We start from the raw sequence: 7553 nt of genomic DNA on the forward strand, positions 1-7553 counted from the left end.
ATAATTCTCCCTTCATTATAAGTATAATGATAAATACTAAGTAACTAAACACTTAGAAATTCTCAATCTTAGTTACTTAGGAAAATGTGAATAAGGTGCTAATCCATGAAATTACACTTTGCACTTTGTTTAAGTTGTTAGTGGAGCGTGTATGGTTAACCGGCACACTAACCTGGACTTAAAAAGGTAGGCAAAGGGTAACTTAATGTTTATCATAGTATCGTTGGAGCGTGTGTGGTTAACCAACACATCGATTGAGGGGTAAATATTAAGGGTACCAAATATATTTGCATGGTTACTTCACACCTTGTTTTGTGATCCTCGGCATCCCAGTCACAAAACCTGAAGGGCACACTCGAGATTGAAACATGCCATTGAAAAGTTCAATGAATCTTAAAAGAATCTAGGAGTTTCAAAACCAATTAAAACCTAATAATACATTTCGTTTATCTTGGTGGAAATTGGTGAATCGTCATTCACCTACCTTCAAATATTTTATAGCTTGGATTACGGCATCCCTCTTCCAAGTTATAAAATAGTTTGTTGGGTCCTAGCCTTAATATATCATATTGGGTGTTATATTAAGGACTTAAATCAACTTTACGTGAATTTCTCCCATTGTTGATGTCTGATTTAGACAACAATGATCTTCCCAAACCAAGCTTTCCTAATGAATATGACTTCCCGAGTTTGGCTCATGGAAGTCATACTTCTCTTCCTCCACCTCCTCCAATTATTCTCCCTAACCCACAAGTTCAAGGTCACTCAAGCCCTAATGGCAACCAAGGTCTATGTGTGATCACATCTTAGAGATGAAGTCACATATTGACAAGCCGGGAGAGTTGGGTGTCAAAGTCTTGAGAAAGTTGGATGTTCAATCACTTTCTAAGTCACATAGTGAGTTCCTTTGGGACTACTATGAAACAGACTATGACATGAACCTTAATGATCATATCTATTTGCTTGGTGCTACTGAATCAGCAATGATTTGGAACGATAGTAAAGCAAATTTGATTAGAAGATCAACTTCCCAAAAACTTTATGGACAGTGACAATGGTGACACTGGAAATCCAGAAAAAGCATTCTCTTCCCAATGGAAAGGGATTGGCCATAGTCAACCCGGTTGACCAAATGGTAAAGAGAAAGGCTAAGTCTGAGATAGTCCCATTACCAAAGGGTCCATATGTTTATTTTGCCAAAGGAAGGGGCGTTGATTGCAAAGCTGCCAAATTTACCTAAGGATGTTAAAGTCAATAAGTTTGACTCTACATCAGGTAGAGCCCATTATCTAACTTTGTTAAGTTCTATTCTGAGATCCTCATTACATGATGTGACTGGGTCACATGTTGATGTTTTAGGAATCAAAGAATAAAGAGAAATCTTAAAGGAAGTATATGCTGATTCTGATCGCGAAGGTGGATTTCGATCGCATCAGAATTTTGAGCAGTTGCTTAAGAAGTTATGATATATTGCTAAGGAATAGATAACAACAATTTTCCATGTGGATTGGAAGGATAAGTTTTTCCGCAAAGTTTTAAAATAAAAGAAAATTGTTTAATTTTGTTTATTTGAAGTATCCTTACAATGGCATTTGTGGAAAATTGTTGCTTATATGATTCCACTGACAGCAATATTGGAAAATGGATTTGATTCTTTCATTTGTGGTAGTGTCTAAATTTACCAAATCATGAAAGTTCCTCATCGCCCAAGTTTCAATTGGACCGAAACTTGGAATCATGCAAGTTGAATAGTATGATGAATGAGAACTTTCAAGCATTGGAAAATCAAGACTAATTACTTGTTCACATGGATGTGTGAGTCAAGTGAAGGACTAAAGGGATCGAGTACACATTCTTGTGCACTGGTCATGTCCACCACAAAGCTCGTTAAGACTATTTGATTTACTAAAGTTTAGTAAATATGGTTATACTTACAAGTTTAAGTATAATTCTGAAACATTGGAAAAGTCTCAATGTATGGCAGAACGAATGGGAAGAATCAAATTAAGCAGAAAGATAAAAGTTTCTCAAATCTGAAAAGATGGGAGAGTACTTTAGTATCATGTTTGTGATCATCTTAATGATTTATAAATCATATCACTATTAGTCCTCTAAAGGTCATCTTAGTGCATTCTTATGACTAAGAAGAGGAGTCATGAATTGTTGAAATGGTTAGATCAGGAAGATGAGTCATACTTCGTTCCAAAACAATTCTTAGAGTCATACTCCAAGATTGTAACTTGAGTGACATATCTTAAAGAAAGGTTTAAAACACTTGTCAAATGTAAGAGTAAAAGTGTCCTACTCTTGTACATTTGAAATTGGTAAGTTGTGATGTTTTGGATAAAACAAAGACCAACTAAGGCCAATTGTGTGAAGTGTTTGTCTTGATAAAGAATCTGCACTATCTCTTGAATATTTGGCAAGATAGTCTTATATGTCAAGAGGATAGTGGGAGTCTTAAAGATCCTAAAAAAAATTTCAAGAACTAATCAAGAATAAAACCTGAGGTTCTTCACTAGCACACGACTTGAGGTTTATAACCTATCGTGTTGACATATTATGTGCCCATTCCAGTTAAAGTTGGCTTTGCATAGGAGTTCTGAAAGTTCTCAATTGGTTGCATAACAACTTGGAAGCAATTGCAGGCCCTATACTGCCATGTGGCAAGAAGTTAAGATTGCATAAGTTCAGTCCATATGAGTTTGGATTTGTCATTATCCTTGTATTGTGACTATGGTTTTGACGATTCACATGGATAAGAACACATACACCATAAAATCTAAGGGTCATTAGGTTTCTCTCCGATTCGTGAAAATGATGGTGAGGAAACACTTCCACCAAGTAGATTTGAAGCAGATGGCAAAAGGTCTAAACAATTGAGACTATGATTACGGCATCCCTTTTTATAGTTCTGAAATTGTTTAGACACACGTGCATGCTATCTAAGGAAACATGTATGATTTTGATAAAGTTTTATCAAAGCATCTCGTATCAGAAATCTGAACTTTGGTAAGAAAGTCAACAAAGTATTGATTTCTAGAAGTCCAACTGATTTCTGAGTACATGTCAAAGCTAGTAGGAGCATACGTGTTATGCTAATAATCATCATGTTAGTGGGAGCATGATAATTATTGTTAGTGTTGCAAGTTAGCAATGTTAATTATAGAAAACAAAAGTTTCAATTCGTGGGGGTGCAGGGATTGAAAAGTTGTTTTGCTATAATTAAGGAGAGGATATACTTCATTTCAGTTCTAAAGGCTTAGATTGAGACCTTAATCATCTTTAGTCAAGACTATCTATATGAATTTCATGTTGGATTGGTTCAACTTAAGGAAGTTCTATATATTGCGTTCTCAAAATTCGATTATGATTACGACATCCCTCTTCATAGTCAAATTTTGAAAACATGACAAATAAAAATATTGTAGCAAAAGACTGGTCTAGAATCATGTCTTCATGTGAGACATCATAAATCGTGTACCATTTGCTTTGGGTACAGGATCGATTGCATGTGCTATAATATTTGTCATTTCTAAATTTTTCCAAATGCCCAGAGGCATTAAGAAGGGAAAAGGTCTAGAATTGGATATGACTAAAATGATTAAGCGATTGTCGAGGACAATCTGAGGTTTACCAAAGATTGGTTGCTCAGGGACAGTTGGAAGTATAGTGCTAATTTTGGAAGGACCATATTGACATATTCTGAAAAGAGGCATCTCTTATTCAGAAGTGATAGTCAAAATGAGAATATGGAGTTGTCTCCATAGGTGGAAGTTATCTGTGTAAGATTAGAAAACTTAATGCAAGAAGCATGTCCAAAGCAATGTACTTTGAATATGAGACTTAGTTTCCATGGAGTTGATCTCCATTAGAATACCTTATAATGACTGTTGACAAGTCTTTGTTACTTTGTACATATTCATTACAGGAGGGTCAGTGCATATAAGTTTAAAATCTAAACAGATTTCGATAAATGATAGGAATTTGAAATTCTCACATTTTTCGATAAGGATTTGGGAGTGTGAAATTAGAATCATTGAAATTATGTTCAATTGGTTTATTTCACAAAGTAAGGATCATAGAAAAACATAGAGTGCATACTTGGTGTATGGCAAAGCTATTGTTTAAGAAAAACATAGTGTACATGCTTGGAGCATGGGACAACTAGTGTTTTTAATTCAAGTATAAAGTTGATAAAACCGAAACAATGAATAATGAGTAATCAGTATGGTGATAAATAAAAGTGTTTATTTATATTCATAGGGTTTGATACAATATTTGATTCATTTATTCTTGTGTTTTACTTTGCATGTTTTGACTTCCAGAATAACTAAGTCGCTCTTCCTGAATGATTAAGTTATTCAAACCATCCACAGTCGGTCATATGTTGGAAGTAGATATGAATCAAGACTATCATGGGTTGGTTTGTAGAGGTCCAAGTTGGTGGACAAAGTTGTGCTACAACACTCATGAGTGCTCATAAATTCTGAGTATTGGATTCAACCCGCGCTCATTTGAATCACTTCATGGATTTTATCACGAGTGATCATGAGACGATAATATCTTATATTCTTCAAACCTAGAGATATGAGTTATTACTATGAGTTGGTTATACATTGATTGCATGAAAACGCATTTGGTAACTCGATGTTATAAAACGTGCCTTTGTGTATGATTCAACAAGTAGTAGAACAAGCCATATGAGTCGAAGTTTATCCATTCCTTTTACCTTCGGGATAAAAGCGATATCTGTGGGCCCCTCGATGATTTAGCGATGACACATGTGAGTGCTTGGCCAAGCCAGGACTGATTTGATTTGTTCAATCAGTCAGTCATCATAAATCAAAAATCGGGAAACAACAAATGGACAGAGAGAATGATTATAATCCATGTCTCAGTCCATATGATATCTAGAATGGAGGAATATATGATCCCTTATCTAATGGACGCGTCATTGATTTGTTCAGAGTTCGACAACGGCTTTAAGAGCTACGATTGCTAGTCGGGTTATGAAGTCGTACTTGCAATAATAGTTTTCGACTTATCCAAGTGGCAGACTGTTGGATTAGATGTCTAAGCCCATAACTATTATTGATATGTACTTGACCCGAGAGTAGCATGGTCCATTTGGGTTGCATATCATCAGGACAATTTGTTAGGATGGACTTTTGAGAGAAGGTTATTTATGGTTTATTAATATATTATAAGTTATAATATATTAATATGAAATCATATGTTTTAATTAGTATCGATCAAGAATTAATTTGGAATTAATTTAGTGATCAAAAGAGACTAATTAAATCTATGGGGACTAATTATGATAATTAGTTATATTTATATGTGTTGGGCTTATGATCCATGTTGGACCAAGTTTATGTATGGATACATAAAGAGGTGGGCCACATGAACCATGGATCATAAAACCCATGGGTATGGATTATGGGTTATACCCATGACCCTTGGAATCCTACATATAAATAGGTTACTCCATAGCCAAAATCACCACTTCTTTTCTTAGAGAAATATGGAGGTGTTTTGGTGGATGGAATTCTCACTCAAGAGCCACCTTTGTCCTAGGTGTGTTGTGATTCCATTTGAGGCATTTCATACTATTGGTGCTAAGCTCTTAAGGCCAAATACATCAAGACTTCAAGCCACATAAAAGGTATGTTTACCTAACTAGTATATTAAATGGTTTATGTCAAATGCATGCTAGTTATAGGTTTAATGCCTTGGAAACCATTTGCATGTATAATAGAGGAAACATATATCCAAGGTATTTAGGGTTGTATGTGCACCATAGGATGTTGTAGAATGCTCAAAACCCAACATAAAATACCTTTCCATTTAGGATCATTTGAGGAATAGACCTGAAAACCATTGTTTCGAAAAGACTGAACACCCTTTTGGGTTGTGTCAGATGAAGTAGGAATGACTTTTGAAGTTGGACATTCCTTTTTGTAGGTTTTCTTGATGGGAGAGTTTTTTGAAAAGTAGTGTGAGAAAACAAATTTTTCTGGACTCTTGGACTTTGGAAATCTGACATGCATCTTATTTTTTGAAAAATTTTGTCTATTTGTGCCTCGAGATCTAATTTCCTCTTTGAAGGCCTTTTTGGCAAAGGATTTTGGTGAACCGCAGTCATTGATGTTCAACTGCGGTTTCCTGGAACCCTTAGAATTATTTTGAAAATGTGGGCTTGAGTCATCCGAACTTGAATATTCTGGGGTCTGAGAGCATTGACCCACTTCAAAGTTCTCTATAGGTAATTCAGGATGAATCGCCTGAAGAGTCCCAGTTCCTTTTACTGAGGACTGTGCTAGTGATGATTTGACTATTGCAGAGTAAGTCTGAGTTGGGACTTCAGTGGGACTTTTGTGGGACTTTTGACTACAGTGTGAGAAACTGCAGTCTGAGAGCAGAGATGTAAAGTCTTTTGAGACTTCGGGGCCCTCAATGACAATTTCTTCATCAGCTATGGACGAGGTTTGAGAATTTGGGTAAATGGTGCCACAGATAGGAATTTGATCACATGTGTGACCCGAAACCTCAGGCACGATTTCCTCAATGACACAATTATTGCATAGATTATGGAGTCTACCGAAGTGAGTTTTCATGTCTTCGGGAAAGGTCTTGTCATTGACTGGGAAATAAAATTCTCGGTCTGGAGGGACATACAGTCTGTCTTTGTTGAACCGGGGTGAGGAATCCATTGCGGTAGGATATCCATTTGACCAACCCCAATTGTATGTATTTTCCACGGTTCCATTATTTACTAAATTTTCAATAGCTTCACTTTCATTGAACAGTTTTTCGATTAAAAGATTTAAGCGTACAATTTCACTCTGAGCTAAATCTCTCTGGTTCAAAGCTATCTCTGATTGTGTTTCACTTAACATTCTTGCATCTTTCTCTAACTCTAGGTCTTTTTCTAACATAGCCATTTTGAGTCTTTTGTTATCCAGGCGTCCTCTCACATGGAACATTTCTTGGGATGCAATGTTCTTCTCATCTAAGGCTTTGTTATATTCTGTAAGGACGATAGCACAAGTGTCATTAAGATCATCTATGTATGGTTGACAGTCATGCATGCTATAGTTTAGAGTTTGGATCATGAGTTTTACCTGTTCGACGATGCTTAGAGTTCCATCCTTTGCCATGTAGCAGTAGTTCTTTTCCAGCTTTGTAGACTCATCATCATCCGCAGTTGCCAGCATGCAGATTTTCCCTTTTCCTTTGACACTACTGATGGCTTCATCTTCGTCTCCGCATGACCAAACTTGATGGTCTCTTTTGACATGAGCTACGTATGCCCTTGCCTTTTCCTTATCTTCCAATTCTTGAGCCATTCTAAGGTAGAATGCTCTGTCTTTTACTACATTGGCCTTACAATCTCTTGCAAAGTGATTCTCTTTGTTGAATTTGTGACAAATTACAACATCAGTCTTGTCTTCAGAGGTAGTACCGGAGTCAGTGGTTGGATTAGACTGCGGTACTTCCTTTGGTTGAGTATTTTGAGATTGCGGTGGTGGATGAGAACTCTTTGGATA

The sequence above is a fragment of the Lactuca virosa genome, chromosome 4, assembly GCF_052849685.1.
Source record: "Lactuca virosa cultivar CGN04683 chromosome 4, Lactuca_virosa_CGN04683_v6, whole genome shotgun sequence".
In the NCBI taxonomy this organism is placed as follows: domain Eukaryota; kingdom Viridiplantae; phylum Streptophyta; class Magnoliopsida; order Asterales; family Asteraceae; genus Lactuca; species Lactuca virosa.